The sequence below is a fragment of the Schistocerca piceifrons genome, chromosome 4, assembly GCF_021461385.2.
Source record: "Schistocerca piceifrons isolate TAMUIC-IGC-003096 chromosome 4, iqSchPice1.1, whole genome shotgun sequence".
Taxonomy (NCBI): domain Eukaryota; kingdom Metazoa; phylum Arthropoda; class Insecta; order Orthoptera; family Acrididae; genus Schistocerca; species Schistocerca piceifrons.
In genome coordinates, this window is record NC_060141.1 from 799,284,956 (window position 1) to 799,299,436 (window position 14,481).

Here is a 14,481-nt window from a genome sequence, read left to right on the forward strand (position 1 = left end):
GTACAGCTGCCCATGCAGCTTCAACAAGATACCACAGTTCAACAAGAGTAGTGACTGGCGTATTGTGACGAGCCAGTTGCTCGGCCACCATTGACCAGAAGTTTTCAGAGAATGTGATAGCCAGGGCAGCAGTCGAACATTTTCTGTATCCAAAAAGGCCCGTACAGGACCTGAACATGCGGTCGTGCATTATCCTGCTGAAGTGTAGCGCTTCACACGGATCGAATGATGGGGTACAGCCACGGGTCGTACCACATCTGAAATGTAACGTCCACTGTTCAAAGCACCGTCAATGCGAACAAGAGGTGACCAAGACCTGTAACCAATGGCATCCCATACCATCACGCCGGGTGATACGCCAGTATGGCGATGATGAATACACGCTTCCAATCTGCGTTCACCGCGATGTCGCCAAACACGGATGCGACCATCATGATGCTGTAAACAGAACCTGGATTCATCCGAAAAAATGACGTTTTGCCATTCGTTCACCCAGGTTGGTCGTTGAGTACACCATTGTAGGCGCTCCTGTCTGTGGTGCAGCGTCAAGGGTAACCGCAGCCATGGTCTCCGAGCTGATAGTCCATGCTGCTGCAAACGTCGTCGAACTGTTCGTGCAGATGGTTGTTGTCTTGCAAACGTCCCCATCTGTCGACTGAGGTATCGTGACGTGGCTGCACGATCAGTTAGAGCCATGCGGATAAGATACCTGTCATCTCGACTGCTAGTGATACGAGGCCGTTGGGATCCAGCACGGCGTTCCGTATTACCGTCCTGAACTCACCGATTCCATATTCTGCTAAGAGTCATTGGATCTCGACCAACGCGCGCAGCAATGTCGCGATACGATAAAATGCAATCGCGATACACTACAATCCGACCTTTTTCAAAGTCGGAAACGTGATGGTACGCATTTGTCCTTCTTACACGAGGCATCGCAACAACGTTTCACCAGGCAACGCCGGTCAACTGCTTTTTGGTCATGAGAAATCGGTTGGAAACTGTCCTCTTGTCAGCACATTTAGATGTCGCGACAGGCGCCAACCTTGTGTGAATGCTCTGAAAAGCTAATCACTTGCATATCACAGCATATCACAGCATTTCGCGTCTGTAGCACATCTTCGTAGCAATTTTAATTGCCAGTAGTGTATTATCTCCATAGCCAGCAGTTCATGTGAATTGAGGTGGAACTCGGAGAGAGCGAATTCTGGTCAGTATGGTGGGTGATGAAACATTTCCCATCGAAAATTCTGCAGGAGCGTATTCATTCCCCTTGCAGTGTGCGGCTAAGAATTGTCATGAAGAGGGAAATGCTAGACAGTTGTTGGGACTGCATAAAATCGTGCAACATCTCTGATAGGCATTCACGCTCGGTGGGAGATACTATTTTCTAGGCATCTTTACGTGCTCACCGTGGGCTCACAGCCGGCCGAAGTGGCCGTGCGGTTAAAGGCGCTGCAGTCTGGAACGGCAAGACCGCTACGGTCGCAGGTTCGAATCCTGCCTCGGGCATGGATGTTTGTGATGTCCTTAGGTTAGTTAGGTTTAACTAGTTCTTTGTTCCAGGGGACTAATGACCTCAGCAGTTGAGTCCCATAGTGCTCAGAGCCATTTGAACCATTTGAACGTGGGCTCACAACTGAAAAGAGTGACGTCACGCCATCGATGGACAGACTGTGCAACACATCTATGCAAAGCTTCATCGGATTTTCGCAGCGGTTGCTATTTCCGATTGATTGAAGCTTAGTTTCCGAATATCCGTCGTATAACAGGAGACTGTTATTGTCATAATATTGGAAATGGTTATTTATTTATTGAGGTATTTTTATGTTTAGTATTAATGCGAAGTTATCTTCGTGAAACTGTGATTAATGCGACGGCTGGAACGGCACTTAAATGCGGTGCGGCCCACTTTGTCTTGCGCCGTTCTGCTGTCAGCGAGACACTAATCGCCCAGCCAGCGCCGGGCCGCCGCCGCTGTTCTCGATCGGTCTTTGTGGTGGCGCGCAGAATCGGTTCGGGGGAGCAATTGTACGGCGGGACAAGAGCTTTGCGGCGAGCGGACCGCGTGACCGATGGCGTCGCTCGAGCTCACGCCCCCGCCGCTGCAGGCCGCTGTGTACATTCACGTGCCCCTCCTGAATGACCCCGGCGACGGCATATTGCGTCCGGTCCGGCCGAGAGCTGCAATGGGGAGGAGCTGTGAATGCGGGCCGAGCCCCGGCCAGCCAGCCGCCCCCCGGCGTTTCCCCGCCGGCTTTTCATACGGCTAATGCACGCCGCGGTTGGCAGAGGCGCACCTCGCACCGCAATGCATCACTCGGCGCGCCGCGAACGCGCAACAGCCGAGCCGCGCGCCGGGTAATATCGCGGAGTAGGACCCTGAAAGCGCGTGCTCTGAATGGCGCGCCGGTGAAAATTCTCTGTGCTGCTCAAAGAAATGGGGAAAAGGAGGGGGCGGGAGGAAAGGTGCTCCTTTCTCTTCTAGATACACCGCGCGTCCCTCATCCCTTCTTGCAAGACTGCGTCCCACGCATGTCCAGGAGACAGACACAATCTGTCCAGGACTGGAATTAAGTGTACAAGTGAGAAGTGGAAATAATAAATTAGGACACATTCACAATTCAGCACCACTTACCTGCATTACCTGAACATTCTCGAAATGCGGAAAATCCATTTTCACTTCTTCCATGTTGGTCTCGTTTTTCCAAAACTAAACATGCACGAAAAGTAAAACTTTCACTAAACACCTTTTATTGAATAACTTTAGACATACATGAAACACAAATTTAAAATCGTGCTGTTTTTGTCCCCCATACTAGACAAATAAAGAAAAAAAAAACAGTTCCATTCAAATACAAAACTGATGCATGTACGAAGGCTGTTCGGAATGTTGGGAACGATCGGTCGTGGCCGGCCTGGCTGGCCGAGCGGCTCTAGGCGCTACAGTCTGGAACCGCGCGACCGCTACGGTCGCAGGTTCGAATCCTGCCTCGGGCACTGAAGTGTGTGATGTCCTCAGGTTAGTTAGGTTTAAGTACCTCTACGTTCTAGGGGACTGATGACCTTAGAAGTTAAATCTCATAGTGCTCAGAGCCATTTGACCCATTTTTTTGATCGGTTGTGAAATGGAAAGTTTTGTGCTAGCAGAAGAGCCAACACCGTGTTACTACTGGAGGCCGAAATGCACGCGTTTTAGCTCACGCAGGCTGGCGTGAGGAGGGGAGAACTATAGTGACGTGAGGTCTGGAACACGACAAGGAATGAGAATTCAGTAAGCGGACGTAATTAGTTTGATACTTATCTTTAATTCTTTAATGATGAACGTCGCTCTTGACGGTACATGATTCACAATATTGTCTGTTCAGAATTCATTCTAATTACTGAATATGGCGGCTTCCTAGGTCGTAGCAAATGACCTAGCTGAAGGCTTTGCTAAACTGTCGTACCTGCAAATGAGAACGTATGTAGACAGTGAACCATCGATAGCAAAGTCGGCTGTACAACTGGGGCGAGTGTTAGGAAGTCTCTCTAGTCTAGACCTGCCGTGTGGCGGCGCTCGGTCTGCAATCATTGACAGTGGCGACACCTGAGTCCGACGTATACTAACGGACCGCGGCCGATTTAAAGGCTAGCACCTAGCAAGTGTGGTGTCTGGAGGTGACACCACAAAAAGTTCAGTGAAAACTCGTCCTCAGCCCGCGGTCCAGTGGCTAGTGTTGCTGCCTTTGGATTATGGGGTCCCTGGTTTGCTACCCACCCAGGTTGGTGATTTTCTCTGCCTGGGGACTGGGTGCTCGTGTTGTCCTCATCATTTCATCATCGTCATCATTCGAGATATGGATAGACTGGACTGTATAAAACATTGGATTGTGAAAAAATTGGGACTTTGTACGGGCGCAACGGCCGCGCAGTTGAGCGCCCCACAAACCAAACAGTGAAAACTCGACGAGGCTTTACACAGGTGTGTTGGGTAGTGTCTCTAGTATACCAGTAGATGACGTCACAACGCTTTTCTCAGTTCTGAGCGCACAGTGAGCGCCAAAAGATGCCTATTAGTATTCCCGCCAAGTATGAGGGCGTGCGTGAGATTTCGCCTGATTTCATGCAAGCACACACAGCCTAACTGTCACGCAATTCCTTCTTCATGACAGTTCTCAGCCGCACACTGCAGGGGCAAGGAGGATGCTCCTGCAGAGTTTTCCATGGGAAGTGTTTGACCACCCACCGTACAGTCTGGACTTGATTCTCTCTGAGGTTTATCTCTGCTCAGATGAACCGCTGGCTACGAAGACAACACTTTGGCGCAGACAACGAGCTGCAGTCCAGCGTTGAAATATGCTGGAAAGCCTTCGAGGCTGCCTTCTGTGACGAGGCTATTGCAATGTTTGTACACCACTCCGATAGATGTCGGAGAAGCAACTATGTAGAGGAGTAGGTAGAAGGTATAGCTCACTGTTGCAAATAAAACGGTTTTGATTTTCACTGTGGTTTCCATTTAGCGACCGATGAACTTACTTCCGAGCAGCCATCCCATAATAAGGTAATGTGCATTGAAATAACAGGGTTTATGCAGCCCATAGTTCCTTAAAATGACCAATAGTCCTTAATTCTGAACAATTTGAAGTAGATTTATTTAATCCTTCAAATAAATTCATTCATAATCATGTCCGGCTTCATTATTGTCAGTGTCATTGTTACTGCAACCTTGCAGAGGTTATATATTTTAAAAAAAGTTTTTGATTCATCCGATTAAGTTGTCAAAATACTTGAGTAGTTCCTTTATAGCTTCACGGATACTGCAGAGCCTGCGTTGTTAAAAAGTACAATGCAGTGTTCCTTTGGACATGCATGCATGTCAGAAGAAATTGCATCACACTTCTTAACAACACAGGTACTGCAGTATCAGCATTTATCCTCTAGTATAAACCAGCGACGTTCAGATGAAGTTTTCCATCCCCTGTATGGGAATTACTAAACGTGCACGGGTGCAGGTCGTGACGTACGAGAAACGACTTACGGAAGTGAGTCGTGCACAAATAGCCAAAGCTGTTAAGGTGACAGCTCGAGTGAAGAGGGAAATCCGGGGCTCGAGTCCCGGCCTGGCCAAAATTTTCGTTGTCATCATTCCGTTATACGGGTGATTGTTGTCCGTAGTCGCAGCTGCGAACACATTTAATGTTTACATCTCCAGACTTCGTAGCACTGACTATTTTCTAATCTCAGTAATTCAGCATTATACATTTGTCTTTAGATCTGAAGATGGCGACATTTTCTCCAGCACTTCAACCACGATTGGAGACGCAAAATTACGCTTTTCTTCACGTAACACGACCCTTTCCTGGTATATGAGTGCGTGATTAAACACTTACCATGGGAAACGCTGCAGGAGCGCTCTCATTGTCCTTGCAGTGTGTGGCCGAGAACTGTCATGAAGAAGGAACTGCACGACAGTTAAGCTATGTGTGGTTGCATAAAATCAGGGTAAATCTCACGGCAGGAATTCATACTTGGCGGGAACGCTAATTTCTAGGCATCCTTACGCGCTCAAAACGGAAAATTTTGTAGAGTTTTCAGTTTCCAGAAACGTTTATAGGGCCGTTTCTGGTTGCAAATTGTAAGATTCCGTCTCATCTGTTACTACTATGGCTAAAAATTAAGGAAATTCATCCGTGGCATTAAGAGAAGGGGTGGGTCGGGTGGTAGCTGACAGTCTCGTTGTACTGAAACCGCTCGCTAAGCGACTTAAAAGACTATAAATCTTAACTGTGATGCATTTGGCGAAAGCCTTTTACTTGTAGTTCGCGCAAAGAAAAGAATGGCCATGCTAATGTCACGCTGAACTGCCTGAAACGTAAATATCACGAGCTGTTGTCACCTCTTCTGAGCCTGTAGTATCCTAGTTTTATTTTGTGCTTCCAGCATAGATAATTCCGATATGTAATATTAAATAGATGGTGTCATCTACGCTAACGTAGATTTGTATTACAATGTGTGTGTGTGCTTCATCTGCGTCTTTACGATGACGGAGACAACAGAGAAGTTAGTTCACGTTCATCAGCAGAAAGAAACAGACGCTTTCCGTGAAGACTCCACCAGCAACCGATGTCCGGAATTACATCCAGAATAATCAATATTAAAGAATATGGCGCAATTACTTGGAATAATTTCTTGAAGAAATCTCTGCGTGGACCTGAATAAATACGGTAAAGGTAAATTAATTTCTGCTTTTATGTCTAATGTATTTTATTTATAGAAAGTTTATTTTATGTTACCAGACTCCATTTCACAGAGGACCAACGTGAAATAAATAGGCGCAGAGGTCATTTGTTAGTAACTAACGTGGGCTCACATTAAGTACTCATTTAAATAATAAACAAAATTGCCGATGAGGTGGGACGTTATAAGTTGACAACACTATACTGTAGTGCGGAAACGCATTTCGATTCGCTGTCCCTGTGATTATCTTACGATCAGACTTAATTATTGTTAGACTTGGTTGTCGCTTGTACTACCATTATTATACAGCAACATACCATTCCCCAGTCGCGTTTCTGTGCTCTTCCTCGGTCTGTTGCCTACACCAGGGTCGGTATCGAGGGGAAGAAACATTCCTCCAGCCTGGAAGGGTTGGGCCGGGTTTTCCCTAATCCTCCCAAATGGGTTGTTAGGGAGTTCTAAGAGGCTGCCTCACCTGCGAGTGATTTTCCCAGGATGACTGATGTTCACCAGTACCTGTTGGAAATAATGGTTTGAAAATCTCTTATTAATTGCCGATATTAATGGTTACTGGCGCGAGCAGTAGTTTAAAGCGGTTAATTTCCATGCGTATCTGTCTATCACTGAAATACTGCTCTTTCATTGCCGATGTACCTACGGTGACCATACTTAACCGGAACTCGATAGTTTACCTCACCGATGGCTACAGTTCTATCAGAATAGGTCAGAACTGAACTATAGTCTGCTCAGGATTAATTTACGATCAAGTGACACGTCTGTATTCGCAGATGAAACCCTAAACTAAAGTTCATACACTCACACCCACCCACACACCCGCAACCACACACACGTACACAGAAAACAAATATAACGTTACAATGATACTTACATAATTAATTAGGTAGGTATAGTGGGTTACATCTCAATTTATGTGGAGTTAGTGAATATTTGTACTGAAACGAAACTGCCATTGGGGTAGTTATAACAAAGTTATTGTTTCTGCATACATCGTCAACTGGTCTTTGATTCTGATATTAAAGCAATGTCATATCTGAGTTAGGTACCAATAATTAACTGAATTACAACGCTGTAAGTCTTAATGCTGAAAGATATATTTCATAACTGAGCTAACCTCCAAACATTAATTGACTTATAGTGTTGGACTAGAAAAATTTAATCCTGAATTTCCAAACATTTATTTTTCAGAATGATATATTACTTTTTCATTTTCATGACAAGATAGTTTCCCATCCTGAATTATACAGTAATGTAAATGAACTGAATGCGAGTAATGACTTAACTTTCTCTGCAGACTAAAATATATTTTATTTTATTATTATTTTTCGGAATTACTGCTGCTATTTTAGTAACTGTTGCTGTTATTTATATCTGTCTGTACTGTACGTAGCATATTGCTTAGCTCCTGTAAACACGCTCACTAGTTCGTTATAAGAATGGCTGCCTTCAAAGATGTGTAACTTACTTTTCTCTCCTTCACATGTGATTTCAGTGATAACGCTGATCGAAGATTGGGATCCATTGGACTAATGCTCAAATACACAGTCTTAATTTTAACAATGGCCGTGCAGACAATAATGTATTTAACTGGCGCGACGTCAGTTTGTAAAGATTTTCACTTCCGAAGCTTATCTGTGCTACTTCCTTACAAATAATAATTTTGACAATTTCTACAGTACTTTGAGTCTGTTTTCTGAAGCATAAATATCACGCAACAGTCACTGTCGCTTGTACTATCTGCAGTCCCTATAATTCACCGGCTCTCTCCTCCCTTTTCACCCAAAGCTAACGCCGTTTTCCTTCTCCATACACAGTCACTATTGAACAACAATTCTTGGCCCTCTGATATCTTGAATTCTTCGTTCTTCTGCGGTTGATAAATCTTCTGCTACCTCTTCCTATCTCATTTCTCATCAGGTTCTCTCCTTCCTCGAAAAGTGACGTAGCCTACACAGGGCCACCATCTATGAGGATGGGTGAGAGAGTGTGAGAGAGGGCTGATTTAGGCAGGGGCGTACAGTGAAACAGTGGCAGCGTATCGAGTGCTCATTTCTAGCAGCAATGCACGACACGACGACCATCTTCTAGGCTGCCCTGCACGAGTACCATGGAAGCCAGCTGTGGAATGAGCTGATGGCCCGACGAAGCCCATGATGTCCGTTGCTCCGGGTCACGGGCGGCTGCTACCGCAGCGCCGTTTGGCCTGGAATCAGGATAATAAATTGGTGTGGGCCTCTCAGAGCCTGCGAAGTTTGACCAGTTATGCACGTTACTCGTGATCCCACGTCGTGCGACGGGGTGCGACAGCTGACACTAGATGTCTGATGCCGGGCAGCGATGGATCCGGTCATCCACCAGGGGTTGACTAGGATGGTGGCTGATGACGTCTAGGTGGCTAGGAGGCCGGAAGGGCACACCTACCCCAACCAGATTGTAGACAGATTGCAGTTTGTCGGTCGCAGTCCTTCAGAGGGCGGACGCTGGCCACACAGCAGCATCTGGCATTGGTGAAGTTTTCAAATCCAGCAGCTGCTACGTCATAGGTGCTGTACCGTGGAACTTCAACTGCTAGCATTAAACTCGGAAAATGAGCACAGAGTGACATTTATTAAAACATTGATATCACATTTATCTGGAATGTTAAATGATCTCATCACAAAACCATCAGACAAAACGTAATACGATTAGCTTCTGGAGCAGGAACAGTTTATGGGAAACACGTTGAAGTTCATAATGTTTCAACTCCACTTAAATTCGAAAGCGACTTCACAAATGTTAGCCAACACTTACTTCCAGACATGTAATTTATCCCAAATTTCACAGCAATAATAACAGCCCTGTAATACTAACAGGACAAAGTTTGCTCCTAAACGAGTCCAGATTTATTGCAACACAGGTTTTACTGTGACGCTTTCATGTGCTTCCAGTCGTCAATGTTCACATACCTCTACATTATAATTTTCTATAGTGGGTCCCCTGTACTCTTATTTTAAGTTTTTCACTTAATACCAGTAATAGAATTACAAAAATCTGTAACCAACAGTAGCATTACTAAAATCCAAAACTACAATCTACTTCATTAATTAATAAGTTTAAAAGCACATTAATTTAGGACATAGTGATAGAGAACAAACGTTTACTTAACTTGCTAACACCGGCGAAATGGCTCAAACAGCTGCATCTTTTGCCACCACCGTGGTACAATCCCAATCATCTAACCGCCGTTACTTGTTCAGGCCTTTCTGTTTACTGTCCACACAGACAACAGGTGATTACCAAGGCTAAGGTTTACGGAAAGATAAATACTATCGTATACGACACAGCTACTGCTGCCCGGCAAGATACAGAAATAGGTGAGATCCGATGACACGATTAGCAATTCCCAGTTAAGTGAAAATGATTTAATGCCAAAAATGCACTATAAGCCAGTCCCCAAATCACCGTGCTGTGGACTTTATATTCGCACCGGATCATAAGCACTAACGCGACAGGCAAACAATCACCAATAACATCTGTTCCGTTCTATATCACTTAGAGGACCACAACGCCAACTGTACCATCCATGAGTTCGCAGAAAAAAAACTGTGAAAACAAACAATGAACAGTGTGAGTTCAGAGCAACAAATTGTCATCAATACAGTATTACTCAGAAGGTTTATTACGTAATCTCTTGACTCACTCAAGCCCTTCCCAGAGGAAGCTTCTCCCATTTACAATGTTTCGTCAAAAGCAACATACCACCATGGCCATACCATACGGGCCTTATTCCTCTCTGAAGACAGTGGCTCAACCGCTCCACAGACTTAACCACAGTAATCGCTGCAAATTTCCACGTCAGTCACAAAACCCCGATAGCCGTAGCCCCACTTGATGCATATACGCTCAGTTACGTCCTACCCCACATACATCCGACGTTTCAAGACGCAGACAGAATGGCGGCACGATTGAATACCCTGAGCCTACTTTACTCAGCTTTTCCTGGCTCATACCAGGGCTCTGCAACAAGCACGGGTTGCTAGGTACAGTCATATTTGCTATGTGTGAATTTTCGACAGCACGCAAGTTATTTGTGTTACAAGATGTTACTTCACTCTTGGTCAAACTATTGCGGCGTTAGGTATTCAATGCGCTTCGCATGTGGCCAGTGTCGCAAACTCTTCAGACCGGACTGTTTCATGCAATACATGAAATGAATCAGCAGTTACGGGACAACCGTCAGCTGTAGAGCTGAATGACGACACTGAAAATTTGTGCCGGGCCGGGACTGGAACCTTAATTTCCCGCTTATTGCGAGCGGTCGCCTTACCGTTAGGTTTTCCGTACGCGACTCACGGCCAACCCAAGTTTTCATATGTCGTCAACCATGCGTCTACAACCTGTACTCGTACATTCACTGTGTATATTCCCGTAAAAAAAATCAAAATTCGGAACTGCAAAAACATTTAACGGATTTCAAAATATCCACGGGTATGCTGCCGGTCTATAGTGTCCAACGGGCACAATATTTCGGCGATCATACATGTCGCCATCATCAGGTGAACTGACGGACTGAGCTCCTGTGAACGTGCCGGCACGGAGATCCGTACGCTATGGCTGCTCAGAGGGAACTGGGTTCGGTCGCGGCGGCGGTCGATTTAAATACCCTGCGCGCGCGGCGCGCTCCCTCCGCCGTCCGCGCCCCGCGCCACGGTCGCGCGGTGGAACAGATTGCGACGGCGTCTGAGATGACGTCGGTGTGATGGCTCTGTCCGCCGTGGTCGTCACAACTATACGTTTGCTCGAGTTACTCTTGATTAACCCGATCACTGGTTCCCAAGCCTTGCTAAGATTATAGCCACAGTCACGGTTTATGAGGTCGTCATTGGTGCGAATTTCGATGGCCTCTCTAACAACGCTGTCCCAGTATCTCGACGTCTGTACCAGAATCCTCGTGCGGTCATACTCCATGGCGTGATTTTCCGACAAACATTGTTCACCGACCGCCGACTTGCTCGGATACATCAGGCGAGTGTGCCTCTGGTGTTCACGGCATCGATTCTCGACGGTACGCATCCTCTGACCAATGTACGACTTGCCACGTTGACACAGAATCTGGTACACACCGGCCTTCCTCAAACCGAGGTCATCTTTGGCGCTCCCCACCAGTGCACGAGTTTTATTTGGAGGACAAAACACAGTTCCGACCCGGTGTTTCTTCAGAATGCGGGCGATTTTCCCCGAGAGTGCGCCTGTGTATGGAATAAATGCGGTGCCTACCTCCTCCCTCGTGGCTTCATCCATCTCAACAGGTTGTGCTGCAGTGGTTGGGTACTCACAGTGGCAGATTCAACGTGCTCTCCGCCCAACCACTGCAGCACAACCTTTTGAGATGAAGGAAGTCACGAGGGAGGAGGTAGGCACTGCATTTATTCCATACACAGGCGCACTCTCGGGTAAAATCGCCCGCATTCTGAAGAAACACCGGGTCGGAACTGTGTTTTGTCCTCCAAATAAAACTCGTGCACTGGTGGGGAGTGCCAAAGATGACCGCGGTTTGGGGAAGGCTGGCGTGTACCAGATTCCGTGTCAATGTGGCAAGTCGTATATTGGTCAGACGATGCGTACCGTCGAGGATCGATGCCGTGAACACCAGAGGCACACTCGACTGATGTACCGAGCAAGTCGGCGGTCGCTGAACATTGTTTGTCGGAAAATCACGCCATGGAGTATGACCGCACGAGGATTCTGGTACAGACGTCGAGATACTGGGACAGCGTTGTTAGAGAGGCCATCGAAATTCGCACCAATGACGACCTCATAAACCGTGACTGTGGCTATAATCTTAGCAAGGCTTGGGAACCAGTGATCGGGTTAATCAAGAGTAACTCGAGCAAACGTATAGTTGTGACGACCACGGCGGACAGAGCCATCACACCGACGTCATCTCAGACGCCGTCGCAATCTGTTCCACCGCGCGACCGTGGCGCGGGGCGCGGACGGCGGAGGGAGCGCGCCGCGCGCGCAGGGTATTTAAATCGACCGCCGCCGCGACCGAACCCAGTTCCCTCTGAGCAGCCATAGCGTACGGATCTCCGTGCCGGCACGTTCACAGGAGCTCAGTCCGTCAGTTCACCTGATGATGGCGACATGTATGATCGCCGAAATATTGTGCCCGTTGGACACTATAGACCGGCAGCATACCCGTGGATATTTTGATTGTCAAATACGCCGGGAGAAACTCAAGAATCACATTTAACGGATTTCATTACGGCTTTACTTCGTAATTCGGAATAACACAGGCACTGCAATATGGTATTTATCAGCTGGTATCGGACAAGCCACTTTCAAATAAAATGTCTCTCCTATGAGGGAATACACATACTGGATGGCTAAACACGGTTGGCAGCGAGCGGCTCTAGGCGCTACAGTCTGGAACCGCGCGACCTCTACGGTCGCAGGTTCGAATCCTGCCTCGGGCATGGATGTGTGTGACGTCCTTAGGTTATTTAGGTTCAAGTAGTTCTAAGTTCTACGGGACTGATGCCCTCAGAATTAAGTCGCATAGTGCTCAGAGCCATTTGAACCATTTGAACGGTTGGCGGTGGCGTGTTTATGCTGTCAGAAGTAGTTTAACTTGTCGCGAATTTGAAGTAGATGCTTCCTGTGAGTTAGTATGGGCAGAGGTCATTGTTGGCAACCGGAATAAAATAGTAATTCGATCCTTTTACCTATCTCCCAATTCAGATGATACAGTTGCTGAAAGGTTCAAAGAAAACTTGAGTTTGATTTCAAACACGTACCGGTACCCGACTCATACGATAACAGATGGTGGTGACTTTAATTTACTCTCGACATGTTGGCGAAAATACATGTTTAATTCCGGAGGTACGCATAAAATATCATCCTAAATTGTGCAAAACGCATTCTCTCAAAATTATTTCGAGCGGTTAGTTCATGAGCTCACGCGAATAGTAAACAGTTCTGAAAACACATTTGACCTCTTAGCAACAAATAATCCTGAGTTAATAACGAGGAGTGAACACAGGGTTGTCGTAGCGAAACTGAATATTGTAATCCCCAAATCCTAGAAAAAAAAAGCGAAAAATATACCAATTCCTGAGAGACGATCTCCACTCATTCCATATCAATAATATAAATGTAGACCAGAGGTGCCTTAAATTCAAAGAAGTAATATCGGCAACAGTTGAGACATTTATACCTAATAAATTAACAAGCGACGGAGCTGATCCTCCTTGGTACACAAAACGGCTTAGAGCACTGTCGCAGAAACAACGATGCCAAATTTAAACAGACGCAAAATCCCCAAGATTGGCGATCTTTTACAGAAGCTCGAAACTTAGCGCGACTTAAATGTGATATGCTTATAACAGTTTTCACAACGAAACTTTGTCTCGAAACCTGATAGAAAATCCAAAGAGATTCTGGTCGTATGTGCAGTACGTTAGCGGCAAGAAACAATCAATGCCTTCTCTGCGCGATAGCAATGGAGATACTATCGAAGACAGGGCATCCAAAGCAGAGTTACTAAAGACAGCTCCCCGAAATGCCTTCACAAAACACGACGAAGTAAATATTCCAGAATTCGAATCGAGAACAGCTGCCAAGATGAGTAACGTAGAAGTAAATATCCTCAGAGTAGTGAAGCAATTTAAATCACTTAATAAAAGTAAGTCTTCTGGTCCAGACCGTATACCAATTAGGTTCCTTTCGGAGTATGCTGATGCATCAGCTCCATACTTAACAATCATATAAAACCGTTCGCTCGACGAAAGATCCGTACCCAAAGACTGGAAAGTTGCACAGGTCACGCCAACATTGAAGGAAGGTAGTAGGAGTAATCCACGAAATTACAGGACCTTATCGTTATCGTCGATATGCAGTAGGATTTTGGAACATATGTTGTGTTCGAACATTATGAATTACCTCGAAGAAAACGATCTATTGACACACAGTCAACATGGGTTTAGAAAACATCGTTTCTGTGAAACACAACTATCTCGTTATTCACATGAAGTGTTAGGTGCTATTGACAAGGGATTTCAGATCGATTCCGTATTCCTGGATTTCCGGATGGCTTTTGACACTGTACCACAGAAGCGGCTCGTAGTGAAATTGCGTGTTTATGGAATATCGTCTGAGTTATGTGACTGGATTCGAGATTTCCCGTCAGAGAGGTCACAGTTCGTAGTAATCGGCGCAAAGTAATCGAGTAAAACAGGAGTGATTTCAAGCGTTCCCCAAGGT